This window comes from Nyctereutes procyonoides, unplaced genomic scaffold, assembly GCF_905146905.1.
Source record: "Nyctereutes procyonoides isolate TBG_1078 unplaced genomic scaffold, NYPRO_anot_genome, whole genome shotgun sequence".
Lineage (NCBI taxonomy): Eukaryota > Metazoa > Chordata > Mammalia > Carnivora > Canidae > Nyctereutes > Nyctereutes procyonoides.
Genome location: NW_026575043.1, coordinates 47,902,354 through 47,928,456, shown reverse-complemented (window position 1 = coordinate 47,928,456; position 26,103 = coordinate 47,902,354). Strand labels below are relative to the sequence as shown.

The 26,103-nt window shown below is 51.1% G+C and overlaps 1 protein-coding gene and 1 pseudogene across 3 annotated transcripts in view; one reads left to right on the top strand and one right to left on the bottom strand.

The window, feature by feature from the left end:
- The window catches only part of PXN (paxillin), a 48,801-nt gene that overhangs the window by 12,448 nt on the left and 10,250 nt on the right, over positions 1-26,103 (bottom strand). Inside the window, exon 1 of one of the 3 annotated variants that reach the window (XM_055322389.1) lies at positions 2,265-2,336. The exons of 1 other annotated variant lie outside the window; for it this stretch is intronic. The gene's annotated coding sequence lies outside the window, so the exon portion shown is untranslated. Of the gene's footprint in view, positions 1-2,264; positions 2,337-26,103 lie in introns of those variants that run through there. One more of the 3 variants, XM_055322390.1, reaches the window with a different exon arrangement.
- On the top strand, positions 1,159-1,272 carry LOC129508423 (U4 spliceosomal RNA; annotated as a pseudogene).

Below are 26,103 nucleotides of genomic sequence, written 5' to 3'. Positions count from 1 at the left end.
TCTAAAACTAACCTATTCTCCCCAGCCCAAGACCCAAGATGCTGTGGAAGCTCCTGGGCTGCCCTTGGGGCTCTCCTACCTCTGGCAGTCAGGCACCTGCATTCCCTCCCGACAGGGCTGTACAGCTGGCTGGCTGGAAGTCAGAAATGCCTGCCTGGAACTCCGCACTCTGACTTCACAGGGCAAGGCGGGGAGAATGGGCGGGAGGGGCCCCACGTCACAGGGGAGGGGCCCAGGCAGTGCCAGGTCCCACTTAAATTCCAGGAGCTTAGGCTTTCTCAGCAACATCCCTCCCACCCCAAACTGGAGTGGTCCCTGGCGAATAGTACCTGCCTTTCTGACCAGGTAGAAGCAAAACCCCAGGCTCCATTCCCCTTCCAAGGCCCTGGGCTACAGGGTGAGGTACGTGGGGAGGTGGGGGCTGGGTGGAAGCTGGTGCAGTATTCCCCACCCCCTCAACAAAGCAGGGGGCAGGACTGCTCTGTAGGCTGTTTCTGCGGAAGCCTGGCAAGCAGCCTGGGCCCAGAGGCTCCAGGGCCCCGCTACTCTGCTTTTAACAGCAGAAGGGAGCCGAATCGAGTACAAGCTTCCATTACCCCGGCACTGGGCAGACAACAGGAGGGCCCTGGAACTTCCCAGTCTCCAGACATAAGAATAGCGGGAAGGGCAGGAGTAGGAACTGCTGACAACCCCTCAGCTTCAATCCTCCCCTCCTGAGACCCTCAACAGCCCCCACAGCCCAGAGGGCCTGGCCCCAACACCACACCCTCATTCCTATCATATTCAAGGACTTGCTCACTCTCATTTCCCTGCCGACCTGCTGGGAGTCAGGAATGCTCAGTCCCTGGCCCTCAGGATATTACTTATCAGAAAGTAATGGCTGTATCTATTGTCAATCACTAGTAACAAGCACTACGCAGTGCACTGTGCTCTGCAGTGTGTGTATGTGGTCTCTCCATTAATCCTAATACTGGATAAAGCTGAAATTCTGATCCTCCCTTCATAGATGGGGAAAGGGGCTTCAAGAGGTGGTGGAACCTGCCCAGATTACAGAGCCAGTGAGAAAGGACTGTCTGGCTCTTCAGTAGCCCCACCCCAAAAATCTGACCTACAAGAGTCTGCTATGATCACAACATGATGTAATATTTAAACGGTACAAGTTTTGTGCAGTGGCAGTATCGTAGCCAATGAGGATTATCCGAGGCGCGATTATTGCTAATTGAAAACTTAAACGGTACAACTTCCTGAATGTCTGGGCCGAGGCTGGTCCTTCCTTACAGCCCTGTCCTCAAGCCTACCCCTGCTAGGTAGAGAGAAGCAAGGGGGGCCCACACCTCCCAGCTGTCTGCCCTGCCCTCCTACCCCCAAGGCTGGCCACATCTACCCCCAGCTCCTACCCAGCTGGTTGGAGGGGGAGCCTGTCACAAGGCCGAGGTCCCTGGCGCCAGCAGCCCAGCACAAGGGTCTCCTGACTTCCAAGCAAGGTCAGTTCCTGTAGCCTCCTCCCCCTACAGATCTGCTAGAAGAGTCTGGCTTCCTGTCTCTAACAAAGCAGAACTAGAGGCAGTCAGTGTATGCCTAGGTAATGACAGACCAAGAACCGGTGTTGAGGGCCAATCTTACTGGCCTCTGAACGACTGCACCTGCTGCCTTGGCTTCATACATTTCCCCCGCGCCCAATTCAGCAGGGGCAGGGGCTTCCCTTCTCCATTAAAGGCAGTTTGGAAAACCCCACAGGGTTCCCCAGTGCAGGCACCATGTGCAACCCCACCAGGAATAGCAGGAGCAGCTGCTGTGCTTGACCACCCACCAGGACCTTCACTTGTGTTGTTTCCCTTCCTCCTCACCACAACACCAGCATGGAGGGTAAAAGTGAGGCACAGAGAGACGAAGTATGTGCCCATGCTGCCAATGCTGGCTGACGGGATACAGCCAGGATCTGAACTCAAGTCTCTCATGTTTCACACACTCAGTAGAAGATAAATGGTTCCCCTCTCCCATCAGACTCTCTGCATGACGCCTTCTATCTCCAATACCCTCCCCTAACTTGCCTGATTCTAAGTCTAGTTTCCAATTTCACCAGGCTCTTTTGAACACAGATACATGTCTGTTGGTCAGAAGGAGCAGTCCTGGGGGGATGGAAACCAAAGATCCCAGGAGTTCAAGTCCTAGCTCCTCTTTTTACTCTCCGCAGCCACACAGAAAAATCCCTCTGCTCCACTGAACCTCAGCTGGTGGGGTAAGCCGAGGTTCCTAACTCCTACCTCCCAGTATTGGTGTGAGGTTCACTGGGACAGCAGATGCTACATCGCATTGGAAGCTGCAAACATCAGATCTTGTTTGTTTTGTGAAATTCTGAAAAACATCGTCCTCCAAGGAGATCAGAGTAGGAAGCAAAGTACTGACAGCTCCTACATCTTCTATGGGTAGAATCTGGACAAGACATGACCAGGGCAACCTTGGTGAGAAAAGTGAAATAATACAGTAACGTTCAAAGTGAAGTGTGTGTGGATGCCAGGGGGAAAAGCACATCAAACTTATGTCTATCTGAGTGAGAGAGCATATGCACAACCCAGAGGACCTCTGGGGTAGCTTCCTTCTCTCTATGCACCCCTTATTACTTTGCTCAGTGACTGCACAGGACTTGGTATCACTGTCTCCCAAAGCCCCCCACAAATGCTTCAGGGGAGGCAGCCAGGAATATAGGAAGCAGGAAAGGAGGCCTCTGGCCTCTACTTCAGATTCCTATGGGTGCAGAAGGCTGCCATGTCTCCAAAGCCTGCAAAGTGGTTACAGGCCAAAGTCTCCTTGCCAGCTCAGCAAACTCCTCCCCTGCTTGAGTAAATAACAGACCCTGAAGGAAGGCTGCTCCAGGGAGTCCACTCACAAGAAGTAGCCCATAGGTGGGTCCTCCAGTTTTCAGCTATACCTACTACTACCCGGTACCTAACTCTAAATACCAAATGGCCTGGCTCAGAGTCCTTCTAAACCCAGACCCCAAAGGAGGTGGGACACCATCCCCCTCACAGTGTTTGTAGGATATGCTCCAGATACACAGAGGCAATACCGGAAGCAGGCTAAGGAAAGCTCCTTACTTCCTGAGAATTTCTCCACTAAGTTTCTGGATCTAATGCTGAAACGGTACAGACAAGTCAGAGCCACTGGGACCACCCAAGCCATCCTGCACAAGGAATCTCTCCCTGGGGCTTCCCATCCCCCTTCTGGAAGAAACCACCCTAAGTGCTACTGGCTTTTTGCCTCTCCGGGCCAGCTGATGCACGTCCTGGCACTTCCACCCACACAAGAGGGAAAGCGGAAGTCTCTGGGTGAGACAATCTGACGTGTTGGGGGGAGGGGTACTCCTCTCCAGGTACGTGGGGGAGGGGATGGCAGGCTGGGTGCAAAGTCTCCAGCCCACCACGGGCAAAGGACACCCAGCTCCGCCCCCGGCGAGGAAGGGGTGCGGCCCGTCCGCCGCTTCCCGCCAGAGGGCGCTGTTGGCCCGCCTGCTCCCAGCCGCCAGCACAGTAACCGAAGGTAAACTCGCGCAACCACGGAATTTCGAGCCGGGGAAGACCTGGGAGCCCCTGGCCATGGGCTCCCTGGGGAAGTTTCTATCCCGAGATAGAAACTCGGCCGACGGGAGGGAGGGAGCAGCTACGGGAGGAGCACGAGGAGGCCTGGATGCCAGACCTCCCACCGGGGGCCCGGAGCACACGAACACGAAAGGCTCGACCGAGGAGTGACGCAGCCCCGCGGGGCCGAGACCCCCAGGGACGCACGCCCCCTCCGCAGGCGCAGCGCCGGCGGGCGTCCCCGTCCCCAGTCCGTCCCCGTCCCCAGTCCGCGGCCCCCCGGCGCCCAAGCAGCCGCTCAGATCAGGAGCGCCTTCGGGCCTGGGCGGCCGGGGTTTACCGGACAGGCCCAGACGAAGAGGCCCCTTTCCCGGGCCCCACGTAATCCTGAGGGTGGAGGTGGGAGCGGGGGAGCCTCGGGCTCTGCAGCCCCGAAGGGGTTGAGGGGGTTGAGACGCAGACGTCCCCAGCTGGCTGCCCAGGGAGGGAGGGGATAGAGGGGCCGGTCGGCCTGCATTCCAGGATGCGAGCCACAGCTGCGCCCCTCACATTCCCAAACCAGCGCAGCGACACAGGACAAGGGCAGCCAGGACAAGGGCAGCGGGGGCCCTTTTCATGGCCTGCAGACTGTGGCTCTGGGGACCCAGGCTGACCCAATGACACATGACACCCTATAATAAGTTAAAGAGACACAATGGACCCCTTCCACCTCCACCCCCAATGAAGTATTAAAAACAAGTTAGACTCACAAGCCTGGCTTCCTCCTACCCAAGCCCTGGCCACTTCTGAGTGTGTGATAAAGACTGTCAAGACCAGAGCTGGACAGAGGCCAAGAGATAAAAGTCTATCCAACAGGATCCCTCAAGTATGGGGGGGGGGCATTCGTGTGGGTGAGGGAGGACCCAGGCTACTCCATCCTCTCCTCCCAGGATTTAAAGACACTAGATGTGGGACACCTGGGTGGCTCAGTGGCTCAACGCTCTGCCTTTGGCTCGGGGCATGATCCTGCAGTTCCAGGATTGAGTCCCACATCGGGCTCCCTGCATGGAGCCTGCTTCTCTCTCTGCCTATGTCTCTGCCTCTTTCTGTATCTCTCATGAATAAATGAATAAATTTTTTAAATATTTAAATATTTATTTATTTATTTATTTATTTATTTATTTATTTTTTATGAGAGAGAGAGGGGGGGGGGGCAGAGACACAGGAGGAGGGAGAAGCAGGCTCCATGCAGGAGCCTGACGTGGGACTCGATCCCGGGACTCCAGGATCGCGCCCTGGGCCAAAGGCAGGCGCCAAACCGCTGCGCCACCCAGGGATCCCCCCTTTTTTTTAATATCTATTTATTTATTTATGAGAGAGAGAGAGAGAGAGAGAGAGGCAGAGACACAGGAGGAGGGAGAAGCAGACTCCATGTGGGAGCCTGAAAGACACTAGATGTTAAACTTGCACGGGGGGGGGGGGGGGGGGGGGGGGGGATCCCTGGGTGGCGCAGCAGTTTAGCGCCTGCCTTTGGCCCAGGGCGCAATCCTGGAGACCCGGAATTGAATCCCACGTCGGGCTCCCAGTGCATGGAGCCTGCTTCTCCCTCTGCCTATGTCTCTGCCTCTCTCTCTCTCTCTCTCTCTCTCTCTCTCTCTCTCTGTGACTATCATAAATAAATTTTTTTTTAATTTAAAAAAAAATTTAAAAACTTGCACAGGGGGATTCTCAGTCACACAAACTCTGCTCAGTGACCAAACTGCTTCACTGGGCTGCTTAATGGTTCTTGTGTCTCAGTTTCCTTGTCTGTCTGATAGGAATTCCACCATTTGACTCACAGGAGCAAGGATCAACATGAGAAAATGGATACACAGTGCTTGCTTAGCACTGTCCCTGGAATAGAGCACACTCAGTAAATTGCTAACCTGAGGGGAGCTGGTTCTCAGAGAGATGATTAGCCCTGGAGGGGCAAGAGAATGTACCTCTCCTTCTTATCCCAGGCTTGAGGCTAAGGATGCTGCAATCCTGGATGAGTGGTTAGAGGTATAGTTCTGGGGAAAAGAAAGCCACCCTGGAGAGTGTCTCCACAAGGTCTTCACAGTTGGGGCAGGTACATGGGGTAGAGGGTGGGGGAGTTGTCATCCCTTTCCAGAGGCCACAGGATCCCCTGCCACACTAGCCCAAGTGCTTGGCCCCTCACCACTCTTCCACTGGCAGCGCTAGGCTGAACAAGAAGAGGTGGGGTCCTTTAGCCTTCAGGAAGACCCCACCTCAAAATGCCTTGTATTCTTAAGGCCTGGCCTAGGAGAGTCCAGTCACCCACCTCCTTTCCACAGGCCTTAACTTTTGTCACCCCAGGGCAGGGGTTGGCATGGCAGCTCCTTAGGAGCTAACGAGCAGAAGGAAGGAGCAGCAAGCACCACCCTGAGAGCTCCAGCACAGGAGGCAAGGGGCTGCCATTGCACAAGAGACTTCCCAACAGTCCAGGGCCAGCTGTCCACCCCTGCCATTTAATATGATATCGAACACCGGCTCAGCAATTCTTTCTCACAAGTCCTAGAGAGGCCCAATCTTGGGCCTGTCTACACTGCTGGGTTCAGAACTCTGGGCAAGGGAAGTTTCAGCTCCTTGCTGACCAGCTGCTCAGTCCAGTGGCCTCAAGTGTCAGAGGAGAAGCTGCCCAAGCTCAGGGGTACAAGCAGTGAGTGGGCTGGGGCTCAGCCCTTCCTAAGGAAGGAGCTATGTAAACAGCGGGACAAGCTATTCAGGGATGGTCTCATCTCAGCCCCTTTGCTGAGACTCTTCCAGATTAGGAAGGAAGCAGGACAAGAAGGAGGGTTCCCCCTTCCCCCAGCCCTGAGCACATGAGCAGTTAGAGTAGAGGTAATCTAATCCACAGCTGGGTACTTTTACTCTGTGAGTAACTCCCCAGGAATGGGGAGCTGGGTATATTTATCCTGATAACTGTCCTCGGAGGAAAAGGCAGATCTGTGACCATAAGGGCCAATCCACAATTAGGCCAGATCAACTCTGCCCCTACTGGGCCCAGGCACCCAGGGCCTGGACACTGTCTAGGAGGTCAATATCCTGGAGGGGCCTTCCCTGCCAATTTGGGTCTTTGTCCACTCCAATAATTAAGCACTAGAGAGCAGGGGCCTTGTCTATCTTGCTTGATGCCTCCCCCCAGAAGCTGGGATGGCAGGGGCTGTGAGGCCAAGGAAGACAGGGAGGGAGCTGTGAGCAGAGCAAAGCCAGTGCAGAGTAGGAGCCGGGATGCAAGGATTCCAGGGCCAGCCTGCTGGGTGCCTGGCAGCAGGTCGAACCACCTGCATGGGTCATCCTCTCTTCTGTCTACAAAATGGGCAGAACCCAATCTGTCCCCATTCCTGGGAGCAAGCTCTAGGGAGGAGAGAATACAATTTCAGGTAAGATTTATAGGGCATGTCTGAGCTCTTTGGAGTTGTCTAAATCCAAGACATTGCAGTTATCTGAATCCCAGACAGGAACTGCTCTCCCTAAGGGGATGGATGAGAAAACAATCAATACTGTAGTGTCATTTAAATATTTCATAGCCATGCCTGGAGGTTATGAAGACTTAGCCACCATTCTCCTTCGCTGACTCATGCCTCACTTAACAGGAACTGCCATTTCACTGTCTCAGCCCTAGAGGAAGTGTGGGCTGGGGGTGACACACGGGAAACCAGGGGGGCAGGCCGGAGTCCTCCAATCTGCTGCCAAGAAAGCTGGGAGGTGGCCCTCTGGCTAAGGCATTTCTTCCCTGGGCTTTCCACATGCCGTAAGAGGGTGGTTTCCTGTCTGCCAAGGAGCCCTTCCTTGCAGGGGCTGACACAACATGAATATGCCAGCTGGGTCACCTTTACTGGGTGCCTGGCTTGTGCCCAAGGTCACAGAGCTCAGGTAACCCCAGACTCGAGAGAATAGAGGCAGAAAGGCAATTCCAGAGGTCACCCTGAGCTGTAGGCAGAAGCCCCAACTGATCAGGCCCCTGGCTGCTACTGAGGCTTCCCCAGGCAGCAGCAAGTGGGAGGAGGCTGCTCCTCCTGTCCAAGTTTACCTGCACACCTCCCTGTGGGCTGGAGGCAGGTCCAGGCTGGCCAGACAGCAAGTCTCTTCTATTGTAAGGAACTCATCTCCCGTCTGGGATCAGTAGGCCCTGCCCTCCCTGAGGTCCCAGAACTGCTTGTGGATGCATCCCATTGGTCAGATTTCATTTACCTCTTGGGGGCATCCAGAGACTGCTGTTCAAGGTCAAGCTAGGGCCCAACCCCAGGCCCATCCCACAGTTCCTTCAACACAGATTTACATACAAAAAGAACCACAAACCCAGGAGGCTCAGGTGCTAGAAATCTCTGCTATTTCACACTCCAATCCACTCCTGCAATCAGACTCTTGCAGTGTAGTCCGTCCATTTCTGTTGCAGGACAGGGTGGCTCCTTGGGCCTCTTAGCCTGGCTAATCACCACCAGAGGTTAGGAGGAGCTCAGAAGTGAGTCATCCGCCCTACAGAGACCCGAACTGAAAGTTCAAAAGTTTGCCTATTGCAGGTCTGAGCCACGCTCTTCCCAAGTTTGTGGATTTGACAGCAGTAGTTACCCAACTCTTTGTCTGTCAAGTTCTGCTCAACAAACACAGCTCGAGATGGCTGGAGAAGGGGCCAGTGCTTCCTGATCTTGGGCAATTGGGTCATTTCCCTAATTCAGCTCTCTCCCTCCTGCCTTTCGAGTTTTCTGACAGCAACCCTAAGAGCTTCGGCCCTCCCCAGCTCCCACACTTCCTGTCACGTTAATTCTTCCTTCCCAGGTGCTTCTCCCATTACTGGCTTCCTTTCTTTTCATGGATAGCTTAGACCAGCACCCAAAGCCACACTCAGCCCCTTCTCAGCTTTGCCTGCAGCCCCCTGCCCAGATTCCCCAACTCTGACCCTTTCAGCAGACACTAGCAGTGTGAACTTCTTGGAACTCCCTTTTTGGTGTATGTTGTCCTGCCCAAGAGACCACACACCCCATGTTCCCAGGGCAAGAACTCCCTTCCCTCTCACTAGATCCATAGCACAGATACCCTCATAAGGCTCTCCTACAGTGAGTGGATGTGTGCCAAGCAAGGAGTCACAACGTTCAGCCACAGATGGCCCTCTCTACCGGCAGGATAAGATCAGAAACCTTGGGGTTAGCACTTCCTAGTCTTGAACTTCTCAGAATATGGCCTCAAACTAGCTTTTATCTCCACGTGGAGCACACTCACTGCAACCTGCCCCTCTAGACAAAGTGGACCCCCTCTTCCCTTTCCCCAGCTATGTGCCAATATTCACAATGCTAAACATGCCCCCTCAATCTTCTGTTGGGCTATAAATAACCCCAGGGGACACATGGAGGCCCGGGGCACAGGATAAATACATTCATTCTGAGGATCACATTTGCCCAGGAGAAAGAAATTTAAATCATTGCTTTAATACAAGCAAGGCTACCTTATGGAGCCAAACACAAAATGCGAATGAATTGTAGGACAAAAAGTGAGGCTTCAAAGAGACTCTTTGCACGTGCACTTGGGGACTTTGGCAAACAATTTTAAGCAGGACCACAAAGCTACCACTGTCCACACATAAAGCCACCCCTGTCCATACCACAAATTTGGCTGCTCTAGGGGCATTGGGAGTGTGGGGGACAGTCACATAGCTCTTTGTATGCTCTCAGCATCCCAACCCCCAGGGTAGTGTGGCAGGGGGGAAAGAATGCTCCCCCACTCCCCCGCCACTCCAAAGGAGCAAGGCAGATGGGTCCGAGTCCACCACTCACCAGCCTGGGTGGCGATTTAACTAGATCGTTCCAGGCTGCACTCAGACAACTCATAGAACACATGGTAAGGAAGCAATGACAAAGTATGCAAAAGCCACGGTGGTGGCTGGGGAGAACCTCCTCTGCCCTCCCACTGTGACACAGAGGGGACACTCAGTAGATAAACCCACATCACTGGTTTTCATCTCCCTTAAGGGTGGGAGGGGTGGAGGTGGAGCCAGGGACAGCAGCCAGGAATCTTGGGAGCTATGACAGGCCCGTCCCTAACTCTGGCCTCCTTGCTGAGTAAACCACTGACCTCACCCCTCCGTGCCTGGGGTTCCTTCCAAGTCCTCCTCAGAGTACATCATCTGAGCCCAGAAGCCTCAGACTCACTCCCTAGCAAGGACAGAGGCAAGAGAGAAGCTGCAGGGCTCCAGCACAGCACCCCCCCACACACACACACACACACACACACCCCTGCCCAACACCGGCACTACTGCCTGCTGAGAGCCCTGTGGCTCTGAACCTGGAAGAGTGACAATAGAAGGAGCTGCCCAAGCTTCACAGAAGCTGTCAGCCTCTGAACTCCCAGAGGAGCAAGCCCAGGACAGGGCAGCCTCAGCTCCTGCCACTGAGGCTCCAAACCCAGCAGAGTGCCACAACGGAACCCAAAGACAAGGAAGGCCACAGGGCCAGGAAGAAGCTCAGACAGGGGGAGGGGGAGAGGAGTAATCCTTACTGAGCATCTACTAGGAGCCTGGCCTCACAACCTCATCTTACAGGTAAGGACAAAGAGGCTCAAAGATGTCCACTGTACTCTATAGGCAAGCGGAGTCCCTGTAAGGGCAGCTCTGCCTGACTCCAAGAGCTTATCCTATCCTTTCCACAGGTCCGCCGGGAGAGGACCAATCACCTCCTGTAACCATCTCGTTCCACCTGTCCCCAATGTCCTGCTTCTAAAGCAGTCTCCGGAGCACCTCTTGCAACCCAGAAAGGTTGGCCATGGGGCTGCTCCACCACTGCCTCCTCCAGGCCCCTTGCTCTTGGTCTCTCCTGTTCTCTCTCCCCTCCTTCCCCGCCTCCTCAGTCTCCAGCAGGGTCCTGAGCCCCTGCTGGGCCCCTAGTAATGGCCCCCCAGAGCCCAAGAACTCCGAGAAGGCTGGAGTGCCACGGTCTAGGCTAAAGCGTTTTTCCCTCTTGTGCCACATGGACAGCTGCCAGATCCCAGCGGCATGATGAAGGATGGGGCTGCCCCAAGCACTGACCTCTGACCTGCTGCCAGGCAGCCTTCTTACTGCATGACAAGGAAGAGCCTGGGCCACTATTTTGGGGGGCCCAGACAGACCAGTGGCTCCACAGCCTCCACCAGAAACTGGCAAAGGCAGCATGAGAATCATCAGGAGACAGCTGCTCGGGACTCCACTGAACTCACTAAACAGCCAACTGAGGGACAGGCAGACAGCTGGCCTAGACTTTGCAACCCAGTCAACCTAGATCCTTCCTTTAAGATTTTCTTTCTTTTTTTTTTTTTTTTTTAAGATTTTATTTCATTAGTTGAGAGAGAGCGAGAGAAAGCAAGTGGGGGGAGGGGTGAAGGGAGAGGGAGTAAATCTCAAGCACTCTGCACTAAGTGCGGAGCCCCACTTGGGGTCCAATCCCATAACCCTGAGATCACAACCTGAGCTGAAACCAATAATTGGACACCTAACCAATTGAGCCATCCAGGTGCCTGTAGGTCTTCCTTTAATAGATACCCACACGTCTCACCCAGGCACTTACTCTTCCCAGCAAAAACGTGGCAGGCTCTGGCTTCCTTTCTCTGTAAATGCTGTTCCCACCTCCCACCAGGGGCAAGAGGGTGTGGAGTGCACTAGCACACCCGGGAAACACAAGCTCCAGTAGAGAGGCGAGGCGTCCTCACACTGGTTCTCACACTAGCTCTTAGGTGGGAGGGGGGCAACTAGCCCTCCTCGGCTAACCTTCATAAACTACTGACACTTGCAACTGATTTACTTTTAGTTTTAGAAAATAAGCTGAAGTGGGATCCCTGGGTGGCTCAGTGGTTTGGCGCCTGCCTTCGGCCCAGGGCGTGATCCTGGAAGTCCCAGGATGGAGTCCCACATCGGGCTCCCTGCATGGAGCCTGCTTCTTCCTCTGCCTGTGTCTCTGCCTCTCTCTCTGTGTGTGTCTCTCATGAATAAATAAATAAAATCTTTAAAAAAAGAAAAGAAGCTGAAGTGGGTTTAAGACTGCTCCGTGACTGTCAGTCCCACCCACATGTGGTTTAAACTGCTTTCTTAAGAGAAAGAGCTGGGAAGGGCACAGAGCGCCCCAGGCATGCCCTCGGGGGAAAAGGATGGGCAGCATGTGATCTTTAAGTGCCTGAAGTGTCACCTGTAGGATACATCCTGGTGGAACAAAAGTTGGAACCACTCTGAGATGGTCAAGAGCTCTGAAAAGAAGGGGCAGGTGGGAGAGAGAGAGAGACAGGGCCAGCTGCCCTGGATTCCCAAGTTGACCCCCAATGACACTTTCACTTCCCTAGAGGCATCATTTCATCTAGTTGTAGCCTTCTTTGGTCTCACATATTTTGGAAGCCTCCTGCTTCATTCTGGGCAAGACAAAGCTCTCCAAAAGCCATTTGGCAGCCAGTGCCACAACTGACAGCTGGCACCCCCTAAGTAAGAGGATGGAAGGTCTAGGGAGGGCCCATCACACCCACAGGAGCCATAAGTCTTATCTTCATCCCTCTAGTGCTCCCCACACTCGCAGGTGGTGGGCCTGGGTGGGATGGTGTCACTAATCTTCGAAGGAAGGATGCCTCCAGCCATTGTCCTGAGGAGGGCAAGACGAACTTCTCTGACAGCCCAGATCCTTGCCAACTCTCCGCATTGGGAAATCAGCCTCAACCTGGACAGGAAGGGAGCAGATGCAGGCCACAGTCCTCTGGGCTTGGGCTAACCAGAATCACACTGGTAAACCACAAAAGAAGAGAAGGTGGGAAAGACAGACTTCCAGAAACAAAGAACATCCAGGGAGACCTCTGGGCTGTCGGCCCTGCTGGCAGGGCTCACACATAGGGCCACAAAGGTGCAGAAGAGTAGGACAGGGTGGGAGAACTGAACCAAAGTAAGACCCTGCAGTCGGCCTGCAAGAAGCCCACCAACCCCAGAACTGAGGCAGTGACCAAGCAGATACCAAGTATCTGTGGTCCAGGGCTCATGCAGCACAGAGGGGCCCAATGCTCCAACTTGACCTGTCATGGCTAGCCTCCCTACACCCCCATCTGCTGGGCCCAGCTGGTTACAGGAGATGGAGGCAGGGGAGGGGAAAGTATTCTCCTCAGTGCTGATTTGGATTTTATTGCAAGAGACATGCTGAGGCCCTGGGAATCCAACCCAGCAGAGCCAGGACAGATGGCAACAGCAGTGCCCAGCCATAGTGCCCAAAAAGCATCACACAGGAAGTCTACAGTGTACATACACAGAATGTTCCAAAGGTTTGCTTGGAGTTGGATCTGAACCAAAGGGAATGTCTTCTACAAGAAACAACGTTCTGAGGGGAAGATTTGGGGGGTGATGCTTGGAAAGACCATTTCTATCACTGACACCACTGGACACTAGACTCTACAATATTGACAAGGATTGCCTTCTCACTCTGAGGGGCCACGGGAGAGGCCCACCTGGGGTGGTGGTGGTGGGGGAACAGGCCAGCATGACTCAGGAGCATTGAACCCCATCATTCTTCACTCACAGCACCTGCTCCATGCCTGGCAGTGTGCTGTGCACCAGGGGGTACTGCTGCCCTGGATGCTCCTGGTCTCAAATTCCCAAGGATGGACTGGGCAAGAAATCCTATGCTTCTGCACCTGAACAACTGTCTGGAAAACCAGGGAGCTGCATGGTTAACCCGACAACCTCTGATTTGAACAAGCCTGCCACTGAAGCTGCTGCTTCTCCTCCTGTCTACCTCTACATCCAGAGAGGAAGTGGTCACGACGCAAGTCAGCCAGCTGATCAGATACCACCCACTAACTGCCCTCTTTCACATCACTGTTTCTCCTTTTCAAAAGTGGAAACCTCGATCTCCACCTGCCCCACTCTGTTGCGCCCCAAACTGCAGTGTCTTCCTCCATGGTCACTGACCCTTGGTCGAGGTGGGGGCTGTATGCAAGAAAACAGGGTGCCTGGCCCCATTCCACATCCTTAGTCCAAACCAAGTTGAGGTAGGAGAGAGGAGAGGAGTCAAATCTCACAGACTAGGAACAATAGCTCCAGTTTCCATGTGACAGGGAAAAATCTGAGAACCCAGGCACAAAGAGTAGCCACAGCACTCTCCCCTGGTGTTCAGATCCTCTGAGGGATCTGGGGCTTTGCCACCCTTAGAGCCGTGGGCAGCTCAGCATGGAGTAGCAGACAACCAGAAGTGCCAGTGGCCTCTAGAAGTGAGAAACAGGTTCCCCAGGAATCAGAAGGTCAAGTCCAAACTGCTCTGGCCCATGAGCAAGGGCTCCCGAGTGTAGATTTCCCTGTTCCTCACCTTTCCACACCTCCTTATCTTTCTGGTGAAATAGGCATCATAAATGGCTAAGGGTTGGCCCAGATAAATCTTCCAAGATCCCTTTCAACAATAAACTCTGATTCTTCTTCCGGGATGAGGGGGAGGGGGACTGAGGGAGGCAACAGAGAATACAACAAAAGGCCATCAGCCCGAGCCTGAAAGCCTGTGCCCCACTCCCCGGTGAACGTCATTATGCTTTCTAAGAAATCTGAGGTGGTCCTAAGAAATGGAGAGATTGGGCACCTGGGTGGCTCAGTGGTTGGGCATCTGCCTTCGGCTCAGACCATGATCCCAGGGTCCTGAGATTGAGTCCTGCATCAGGCTCCCCATAGGGAGCCTGCTTCTCCCTCTGCCTATGTCTCCACCTCTGTCTCTGTGTCTCTCATGAAAGGATAAATAAAATCTTAAAAAAAAAAAAAAAAGAAAGAAAAGAAAAGGAGAGATGTCACTTGAAAGCCAAGATTACTAGCTTTCTGGGAGCAGCCCAAAAGCTAGCAATACCAGTCTACTTCCCTGCAAAGCAATCACCAGTTGCAGCAATGAAATCTAGCTTTCTCCTTTGGCCCGCTTCATCTGTGCATAGCACCTACCTGGTCTCAGCAGCTATGTGAGTTTGCCACACAATGCAGTGTGGGTTTGCAGCTCAACAACTTTGGTTCAAGTCCGAGCCCTGCCCCTTGCTAGCACCTCTCTGAGCCCGGTTCCCTCAGCTACAGAAGAGGCGTAACAATAGCCCCTTATGTCGTGTGGACGGTGGAATCCCCAAGCCTCCCTCAAGCCATTTGGAGGAACAACTCAGATAATGAATAGAAAGCCTATTTGGCGAGTCACAAGCACACAGTCCGTACATATCCTTCATGCCAACTTCACCAGGTGACAGCAGATGACAGATGGGGGCTGAGTGGCTATCCCACCCATACAGCTAACATCCCTGACTGCCCCACCTGAGCAGGTGCGAGACAGCAACCAGCACTATAAGCCATGAGCAATTGTAGAGAAGGTGCTCTGAAAGGTCAGGCGGGCAGCCCAACCCCACCACACAGCCTCCTCTAGGTCCAGTTAATACACCAGAACCCATCTCTGGTCTCTCCCAACAAGGAAATCTTGGCTGAAAAGCTGACAGGCTTCTGCAGGACCCAACCAAAACTGTGATCTCTCTCCCTGGCTTCAAAGACATCCCCAAGCTCAAAGGCATGCCAACTGGAAGCATCTGGAGTGCCCCATGCTCAGGCATGGGGAGCTCAGTGTACAAAGCCAACAGGAGGAAGGGTACTCACTGCTGGTCCTCCCGGGAATCTGGTCCAAAATCCAACCTTCCAGCCCCACAGTACCATCTGCTCCCAACACTCCAAGTTCTGAGGAAGTAAGCCCGGGATGGGCCGAGGTAGTCCCTGCTGCACATGCCCATCTAAGGGCTCTAACGTCTAACTCGGCCAGAGAGCTCAGCCTTTGCAGCAGCACTGACACGAGCCTGCCCTGGACTTACTCTGAGGGCCCCCAAGCATCAGGCATGACAAGTACTTGCCTGCAGCCTGGACCAAGGCCCGCACCTTGTCCTGCTGACTTAGTTCACCTCCCCACCTATGGGGTTCCCCCTTCCAGGTGGAGAGAGCCAGAGAGCCCCCACAGCAAAGGAACTTAACCTTACCCCAGAGGTCTGAACCTGACACCCACACACAACCCTCCAGGGGATGCCCACGCCACCTGAAATTATACACAGAACGTCTTGCGCACATCCCCCCACAGCATTACTCAAGGGAGATGGTTCATAATATTCATGGTCCAAAGGGGCTGGGAATCCACAAGGTGAAACCATGGTGGGAACCGAGGGCTGACAGTGGCCACTCTGCACCTGTAACTCACTGTCAGGTCCTTTGAAGACAAGTCTGACTGCCTGGGGCTGAAGCAGCTGCAGCTCCAGCTCAATCCCAAGTGACCAGAATTTCTTCCGAAATGACCCTCACTGGGCAGTGACCCAGGCAGCACACAATCTCCTCTCCAGTGAAGCTGCTGCCAGTCAGAAGGCACAAAACGTGGAAAGCCCTATTTGGGTATCCAAGGCTAGCCCTGAAAATGGATGAATTCTGCTTACATGTCCCACCTGCCCCTGCCAGTGCCTCCACTCCTCTCCCTGGGGGCCACCTCATCTTTACCAGTGGTGGCCCAAGTCACATCCATGAACAGGTACTATGCACAGGTGCCGTGCTGGGCAATGGGGAGACAAAGGTACAGTATCTATCCCCAGGGAGAGCTCACTAGTGGGAGACCATCACAATCCGGGCTGGCGGGAGAAGGAAGGAGGGGCCTTCCAGGCAGACAGAGGAGTAGAGGTAGAAGTAAGAAAGAGCCTGCTAGACAGAGGGGGAGCTCCAAGTACAAGTCTCAGCTTGGTGGAAGAGGAGTCAAGGACCCAGGGCCTGTCAAGGAGTCTGGACTTAGAAGCACAAGCCATCCAAGACTGTTGGCAGGGGATAGGGAAGGCAGGACCAGGCTTGTGTTTTAGATCACTCAGGCAGTGTGTGCACGAGAAGGGGGGGCTCAACTGGCAGAATGCTCTAGATATTAACTAGGTAAAAGCAACGAGACCTAGTAATTGAGTGGCTATGGAGAAATAGGGAGGAACAAAGGCATCCCACATTTGTTTCCTGTGGGAGTACAGAACATCCAACAGATGAGATTGCAGGATGGGAGGAGGAGCAGCGTGAGGGCAAGAAGGAGCATGGAAGGGTCAGCAATTGAGGACAGGCAGGATACGGGGCCATGGAGCCAGGCCTGAGGGACTTTCTTTTCCCTTGGCCACATCACCTATGAATCTCTTAGGGGCCCAGAAGGTAGCTATTTGGGAAATGATCAGTAATGCCATTTAGTTTGCTCTTCCTTTGAAAACAAATAGTTCTCCCATCAGGGCCTGGCAGGAGCTGTAAACTACAGGCAGTCTGTTCTGGGGGTCCTCAAAGTGTCTGGTAATACTAGGGGCTCCCTTTCTTGGCCAGGTCTTTTGGTGAAGCCTGTCCTGAAATCCAAATACAAAGGTATCTCCATCCCCCAACAGGCCCCGTCCGGAAGAGGGACCAGGCCAAGCGTGTTATCACAGGAACCAGGTCCTTCCTGCCACATGGACTCACCACTGGGGCCAGTGAGCCCAGGATGAAATCTCAGGCCCCAAACTCTCAGAGAAATGCCCTTCCGAACTGGCCCAGAACCCCACCCCAGCTAAGCCTAGGCAGTTTACACACACACACAGAGCTCAACATCTGACCGGAGGATAAAAGAAGCCCCAGAGATGGCCCTACATCAGCTGTCATACCAAGGCCACCCCAAAAGATCACTCCACTGAGGAAGCAAAGGCTGGTGACTGTCCTGGGCCTTGCAGCTCAGGCTGTCTGATTAGTTTGTAAGATCAACTAAAAGGGCACAGGATGTGAAATCACAGCCAACAAATTTAGCGCACGCGCATGAAAGCCTCCTCCCTCCTGCCCTCCACATGTGTTTCTGTGCCTAGACGACCCTCTATTTTCTTAACTAGGATAATCCTTTCATACCCCTGATACTCATCACAATTCAGTTTCCTCTTCTACAGCATGAAGATAAAGACTTTGCTTTGCCTACCTTAAAAAAAAAAAAAAAAAAAAAAAAGGAATGTGTAGTTTTTATGATGGGGGCCTCTTCTGTAAGAAATTCCCAAATCTTTTTATGGAATAGTATTAAAGGATGAAGGTTTGGGGCTCATATAAATGTCAACATTCCTTTTTTTTTTTTTTCAAGATTTTTATTTATTTATTTATTTATGAGAGACAGAGAGAGAGAGGCAGAGACACAGGCAGAGGGAGAAGCAGGCTCCACGCAGGTTGCCCGATGTGGGACTCGATCCCGGGACTGCAGGATCAGGCCCTGGGCCGAAGCCAGGCACCAAACCGCTGAGCCACCCAGGGATCCCAAATGTCAACATTCCAATTAAAATAAACACACAATGAAGAGTCAGCTTAGGACTTAGGATACCATTTCTTCCAGGAAGCCCTCCCTGATCAGATTCCCTGCACAGGGTTCAAGGCCCCCCTCCTTTGAGTTCCAAAGCAGCATGCACTTCCACTACAAGAGCATGTATCCAACTGGTAAGAACCAGTTTGCCTAAGTGTCTGTGTCCCACCAGCCTGTGAGAGCTTGGTGAGGACAGGAAGTGTGTCTTTATCCATCTTTACCTCCCCACATTAAGCAGAGCCTAGAACACTTGGAGCTCCAGGGCCAAGTGCTAAAAGAAGGAATGACCCTGCCAAGCCCATTTGCGGCAGAGATCTACCTCACCACCTCAGTCTGTGCTGCTTCCAGGCCCTCCATGAGCACTCACTACATGCAAAGCACAGGAAGGGTGAGCAACAGATGCGCACAGGGCCCAGGCCTCTCTAGTCCTCTAACCCAGGACATTTCCCTCTACAGTGATCTAGTTACCACCACCTTCCCGAATAGCACCACTTCCACCCTTCAAAAAAAAAATTAAAAAAGGAACACTTCACAAGACTTTGTGGCCAGAGCACAGCAACCCTTTGTGGGTACTTAAGGTTTAAACTCTCTGTGTGGCCTTGTCTAGCTTCCTCTGTGGGTGGGCGAGGGCGAGTCAGTGAGGTGGATGAGGCGGGCTGGCTCCCAGGAGGCAGGCACCTGGAGGGCGTCTGCATAACCCAGGCAGAGTCAGACCTGGGACTGGGGAGCACTTTCACTTGGTGTTGGAGGAAGATGATGATGGGCGGGCAGTAGCAAGCGACAGGGCAAGAAAGAACAGGGAGAATGGCAGCCCTAGAGCCCGGCAGATCTCATCTTATCACACCTCTCCCTGTGGGGGTAGGGGAAGCAGGAGAGGCAGGAGAGGCAAGAGACGGAAGCTGGAGTGTGAGGATTTTCTGAACTGTGTGCCACTGGAACATGTTAGCAACACCAGCCATGGGCTCTGCAGCCTGGAGTGGCAGAGAACATCAATTATCACGGCAGAGCCACAGAGGAGCCGAACCACAAAAGGACACACAGGAGATACGGATGCTGAGGGAAGTTCCATGGGCAGGGAAAGCTAGCTAGAGAAAGACAAAGTTTTTTGAAAAGGGAAAGGAAGTGGGGAAACACTGTTTTGCAAACATTCTTGTTAATTTCTTTTGATTTTAAAAGGCCCTTTTTGGGACACCTGGGTGGCTCAGGGGTTGGGCGCCTACCTTTGGCCCAGGGCATGATCCTGGAGACCTAGGATTGAGTCCCACTTCGGGCTCCCTGCAGGGAGCCTGCTTCTCCCTCTGCCTGTGTCTCTGCCTCTCTCTCTGTGTGTCTCTCATGAATAAATAAAATCTTTAAAAATAATAATAATACAAAAATAAAAGGCCTTTTTTACCAAGGAAGAGAGTGTACTAGAAAGAGTAAATTTGCCTAACATATAGCATGAGTTTTATAATATGTGTAGAACTAAAATTTAGGACTACAGTAACACAAAGGACAGGAAGAGAAAATGGAAATATATTGTTGCCAGTCTTACGTTATGTGTGAAATGGTATAACATGACCTGACAGCAGATGTGATGAGTGATACCTGTAAACCATATAGCAACCACTTAAAAAGATAAACCAAAGAAGTATGGCTAAATAAGCCAATAGTACAGAGTCGATGGAATCCTAAAAAAAATACTCCATGAATCCAAAAGAAGGCAGGAAAAGAAGATTAAATAACAGATGGTATAGGGGCACCTGGCTGGCTCAATAGATAGAGCATCTATCTGACCCTTGATCTTGAAGTTGTGAGTTCAAGCCCCTATAGGGAAAATAATGTAAGCAAGGCACTTAGAGCAATGTCTAGCACAGGGTAAACATGGTAATGGTGGAAATTATTCCATTATGTAAGTATAAATGCACTGAGAAGATTTTACAGAAATGCACTAAAATATTGTGGTTCTCGGATTATTTTTTTTTAAGATTTTATTTATTATTCATGAGAGGCACACACACACACACACACAGAGGCAGAGACACAAGCAGAGGGAGAAGCAGGCTCCATGCAGGGAGCCTGACGTGGGACTCGATCCTGGGTCTCCAGAATCACACCCTGGGCTGAAGGTGGCACTAAACCACTGAGCCGCTGAGCCACTGGGGCTGCCCCTCTCTGATTATTTCTGTGAGTTTTCATCATTTCCTTTGTGCATTTCTGCAGCTTTTTTTTTTTAAGTAGGCTCCCCACCCAAGTGGGGCTCAAACTCACAACCCTGAGATCAAGGGTCACAAGCTCTACCCACTGAACCAGCCAGGCACCCTTGTAGTTTTCAAATTTTCCACAATGAATATGTATGACATTGATAATCAGTAAAAACATATTTTTTGAAGATTTATTTATTTGAGAGAGTAAGCAAGAGAGCACAAGAATGGGGGGAAGGGCAGAGCAAGAGGGAGAAACAGACACCCCCACTGAGCAGAGAAGCCCAACTTGAGGCTTGATCCCAGGACCCTGAGATCATGACCTGAGCTAAAGGCAGACACTTAACCAAAAACACAGTTAAATATTAAAAGTAACATGGGGTACCTGGGTGGTTCAGTGAGTTAAGAGTCTGACTCTTGATTTCCACTCAGGTCATGATCTCAGAGGTTGTAAGATCAAGCCCAGATGGGTTTCTGCCCTGGGTGTGGAGCCTGCTTAAGATTCTCTCTCTCCCTCTGACCACACACACCCCCAGCTCCGCTACCCACCACACACTCTCAGTCTCTCTAAAAAAAAAAAAAAAAAAAGATTCTCTCTCTGCCTCTTCCCCCTCAAAAAGGTAACATGAATATGATTAGTCCTTTTATTGGGCATTTACAACAATTTAGAAAAATAAACTTTAAAAGCAGTGAAGAGATGTAAACCAAAAAGAACTAAAAACAGGTATGCAAATAAAAACTTGAACACAAATGGTCAGAGCAGCATAGCCAAATGCGGAAATCACCCAAATGTCTACCTATGGACAAATGAATAAACAAAATGTTGCATATATCCATACAATGTAATATTATTCAGCCACAAAAAGGAACGAAGTATTGATTCATGCTACAATGTGGATGAACCTCAAAATCAGCATGCTGAATGAAAGAAGCCAATTACAAAAGGCCACATACCCTAAGATTCCACTTATATGAAACATCCAGGAGTGCCTGGATGGCTCAGCAGTTGAGTGTCTGCCTTTGGCTCAGGGAGTGATCCAAGGGTCCAGGATCGAGTTCCACATCGGACTCCTTATGGGGAGCCTGCTTTTCCTTCTGCCTATGTCTCTGCCTCTCTCTCTCTGTGTGTGTCTCTTGTGAATAAATAAATAAAATATTTAAAAGAAAAAAAGAAATGAAAGAAAGAAAAAGAAGAAAGCAAGAAAGAAGAAGAAGAGAGAAAGAGAGAGAAAGATCCAGAACAGGCAAATCCATAGAGACAGAAAGTAAAGTAGTGCTTGCCAGGGGCTGGGGGAGGTGATAAGGGGGAAAGACTGCTGAATGGGTATGGGGACTCCTCTGCAGTTGATGAAAATGTTCTAGGGGACCTGGGTGAATCAGTCAATTGAGCATCCAACTCTTGATCTCAGGTCTTAATCTCAGGGTCGTGAGTTCAAGCCTCCACACTGGGCATGAAGCCTACAAGAAAGAAACACAGCAGAGAGACAGAAAGACAGAAAGAAAGAAAAAGAGAAGGAGAAAGAAAAGAGAAAAGAAAACGATAAAGAGTTCTGGAACTAGATAGAGGTGGTATTTACACAAACTGTAAATGCACTAAATGCCACTGAATTAATTGTACACTTTAAAATGGTTAATTGTGAGGGCACTTGGGTGCTTCAGTCGGTTAAGTGTGACTCTCTTGATTTTGGCTCAGGTCATGATCTCAGGGTCCTGGGATTGAGCCCCTAGTTGAGTCAGGCTCCGCACTCAGCAAGGAATCTGCTTCTCCCTCTGCTTCTGCCCTGCCCCTTGTTTGTGCTCTGTCTCTCTCTAAATAAATTTTTTTAATCTTTAATTAAAAAATAAAGTAAAATGGTTAATCATATATGAATTTCACCTTAGTTAAAAAAAAAAACACAGTGAAGGGTATGTATATCATACGAGTGCTTACATAATTACAATTGTACAGAAAATGGTTGGGAAAGATAGACACCGAACTATTAACAATAGTTACTAGTTATCCCTGGTGGGAAAAGGACAAAGGACTTTCTGTTTTGTACCTTTTTAAAATTTTTGTAATAAGCATGTATCTTTTTTTTTTTTTTTTTTTTTTGACATAAAAACTTTTTACAGGGACGCTTGGGTGGCTCAGTGGTTGAGCATCTGCCTTTGGCTCAGGTCGTGATGCGGATCCTGGGATCAGTCCCACATCAGGCTCCCCACAAGGAGCCTGTGTCTCCCTCTGGATACGTCTCTGCCTCTCTCTCTGTGTCTCTCATGAATAGATAAATAAAATCTTTAAAAAACGAAACAAAACAAAAACAACTTTTTACAAAAGTAAGTAACACTACAGATACAAAAGGACATGAGAGGGCAGCCTGGGTGGCTCAGCAGTTTAGTGCGCCGCCTTCGGCCCAGGGCGTGATCCTGGAGACCCAGGATTGAGTCCCACGTCGGGCTCCCTGCATGGAGCCTGCTTCTCCCTCTGCCTGTGTCTCTCCCTCTCCTCTGTGTCTTTCATGAATAAATAAATAAAATCTTAAAAAAAAAATGATATGAGAAAGGTCCCTTGAGGGACGCCTGGGTGGCTCAGCAGTTGGGTGTCTGCCTTTGGCTCGGGGCGTGATCCTGGAGTCCCGGAATCGAGTCCCACGTCGGGCTCCCTGCATGGAGCCTGCTTCTCCCTCTGCCTGTGTCTCTGCCTCTCTCTCTGTGTGTGTGTCTCTCATGAATAAATAAATAAAATTAAAAAAAGAGAGAGAAAGGTCCCTTGAGAAAAGCAAGCTTGAGGCTACACTGTGGCAGGTGTGTAGTAATGAAGAAAACCAGGACCCCCACATATCTCCCAAAAAGAGGAAGAATGAGAAAAAAGCACAGTTCTGCTCTCCTACTAAGTGTTGTGGGCAAGTACTTTCTCCTCAGTGGCCTCAGTTTGTCCATCTATAACACACATGGATTGAATCTTGTAAGTGATTTTCAAATGTTTTCACACTGTTATTTTCAATGTCTTAAAAAGCCACAAAACTCCTTATGTAATTGCATTCTTTGATAAAAGTCCAATATATAAACTGCTAAAAAAAAAAGTGAGTCACTCTGGTTGAGGAAGATGATGGGCTGGAGACCCACACACACACACCCCAGAGTGGATTATCCTAAGACTTCTTCCAGCTCTGGAAGCGTAGGGAGCCATCTAAGGAAGATTGGATGGGTCCAGGACCACAGAAAGAGGAGTGTTGACTCATCGCACCCAACAGAACATTCAGAGGACAAATCTCACAGCCAGAAGAAGCAAGGGAGAAGAGAAAGGGCAGAGGAGAGATGACATCCAAGCCAGAGATGCCAAAAGGAGTTACTACCAGCAACACCATCAACAGCCAGTGACCAGCAAACCAAAGGTTCCCAGGGACAGATGGACTGTGACACCCTGGCCCGCATGACGCTGAACAAGGTCAGGCAGAGAACAGCTGTCTCCAGGTCAGTGTTCCTGCTGCTCTCGGGGTGCAAACAGGATGTTTGGAAGCAGATGACCACAAGTGACCACAGGAAGCTGTGACAACCACCTCCAGGTGACACTTCTCTTCTTTCCCCAGCTTGTTTCCGGCATGACTGCCTCAGGCCAGCAAAAAGACATCAAGTGCTAACTTCCAAAGAGGGAGGAGGGCAGAAATTCTTGGAAAGTTCAGGATACAGGAGAAAAGGTATCTGAGATGGTGAAGGGGAGAGGAAAAGAGGCCACTCCGCTATCCCCCCAGGGTACAGCTAGGCTGACTCTACTAAGAAAGGGGGAGGAAGTCACACATCCACTCACAAGCCAAGACAGGCAACACATGACCAAGCAAGAACTTTTCCAAGACAGGCACCACGTGACCAAGCAAGTCCAGGAGGGTAACCACTTCTGGTCTCTCTCCTTTAAGCCCACCCTAGAAGAACCAGCCCAACTTGGCTGTCCTGGACTTCAGCAGTGATGAGAAACCACCCCAGTGGGTCAGCCAGGCCAGGAATCCAGGGGCGGGGGATGGCAAGTCCAGAGGAAACCAAGTGCAGGCTGTGGGACACTCCCATTTCCACCTAAGGAAGAGGAATGTTCCTGGAAACAGCGAGAAAAAGCCTGGCCAAGACTCTCTGAGCCATTTCTACCTTCCCATAGGGCCCAGGGCTGACCTAACAGATCAACTACCCCTAAAAGGCACAGAGGCAAGCAGGGCAGCCTAGCTACTGGGACAGCTTCTTGCTTTAGCTGGACTCATTCACTGACAAAGACCTCAGCTTATGGTCCAAAAACCAAACTCTCCCTTTCTTTACCGCTACTTGGAGCCTCACTGGCCCAGACCCATCCTATGAGGCTTCAGAGATGTCACAGAGCATCCTTCACAGCCTTCCTTGACAGAGGAAGGCCTATGGATTCTGGGACAAGCCCAGTGCTGAACTGGAAGTGGATCCTAGGGCCAGTCTCTGTGGCAGCTCTCAAATGTTAGTGTTACATGAGCAGTTAGTATAAACCAAGCCACGGAACGACCTCCTTCCCCAGCCACTTCCTCTCCAAAGCCACCAAAGAGGCTCTGGGGAAATGCAATGTCTTATAACCAAAACCCAACCTAATACCACCAGCACTAAGGGACAACTATCTTATCTGTAGAGCTGTGCCCCCAAGCTCTCTACCCCACAGGGCCATAAGAGTCCCAAATCACATCCTCCCAGGAGATAACCCAGGTCAGATTCAGCTGAATGCTCAACCAGGCTCATATGCACTACATGTTTGCCACCTATCCTCTTTACTCACTACTATTCAACACTGTAAAAAAGTAACAAAATTTGGGATCCCTGAGTGGCGCAGTGGTTTGGCGCTTGCCTTTGGCCCAGGGCGCGATCCTGGAGACCCGGGATCGAATCCCACGTCGGGCTCCCGGTGCATGGAGCCTGCTTCTCCCTCTGCCTATGTCTCTGCCTCTCTCTCTCTCACTGTGTGACTATCATAAATAAATAAAAAAATTTAAAAAAAAAGTAACAAAATTTAAAAATTAAAAATAAATAAATGTTTTCCACTAAGGCCACTGCAAACACAGGCAGCTGACTGGCAAAGTGAAGAGATGACAGAGAAAGCCAAGACCCCAAAGCAACGGCTGGAGTTTTACAAGGAGGAGGTGCCTGGGTGGCTCATTTGGTAGAGCATCTCCCTTCAGTTCAGGTAGGTCCTGAGATCGAGCCCCCACATCTGGATCCCTGCTCAGTAGGGAATCTGCTTCTCCCTCTGCCACTTCTGCTTGTGCTCCTCTGTGTGTTCTCTCTCTCAAATAAATAAAATATCTAAAAAAGAAAAGAAAAGAAGCCCAATTTACATTAGATCTGTGAAGTTATATTGAAGTGGGAAGGTCAAGAGGTTGGGTGGTTGGAACCAGAAAAAAGCCTTCTCAAGGTACCAGCTGCACAGATATAAAAGGAGGAAGGGGAGGGGAGACAGGTAAGGAGGCAATTTCCTGCAACTTGGACAAAGATCCAGACTCTAGGCAAAGCTAAGTGCTTGGAGTGGTCAGAAGTGATATCTAATGCAGAAAATGAAGCTTAAGAAAGTCCCTAGATGGGGGCAGCCTGGGTGGCTCAGCAGTTTAGCGCCGCCTTCAGTCCAGGGCATGATCCTGGGGACCCGGGATTGAATCCCGCATCGGGCTCCCTGCATGAAGCCTGCTTCTCCCTCTGCCTGTGTCTCTGCCTCTCTGTGTCTCTCATCAATAAATAAATAAAATATTAAAAAAAAAAAAAAAAAGGGATCCTTGGGTGGCGCAGCAGTTTGGCGCCTGCCTTTGGCCCAGGGCGCGATCCTGGAGACCCCGGATCAAATCCCACATCGGGCTCCCGGTGCATGGAGCCTGCTTCTCCCTCTGCCTGTGTCTCTGCCTCTCTCTCTCTCTCTCTCTCTCTCTCTCTGTAACTATCATAAATAAAAAAAAAATAAAAAAATAAAAATAAAATAAAATAAATAAAAATAAAAATAAAAAATAAAATAAATAAAAAAAAAAAAGAAAAGAAAGCCCCTAGATGGGATGCCGGGCTGGCTCA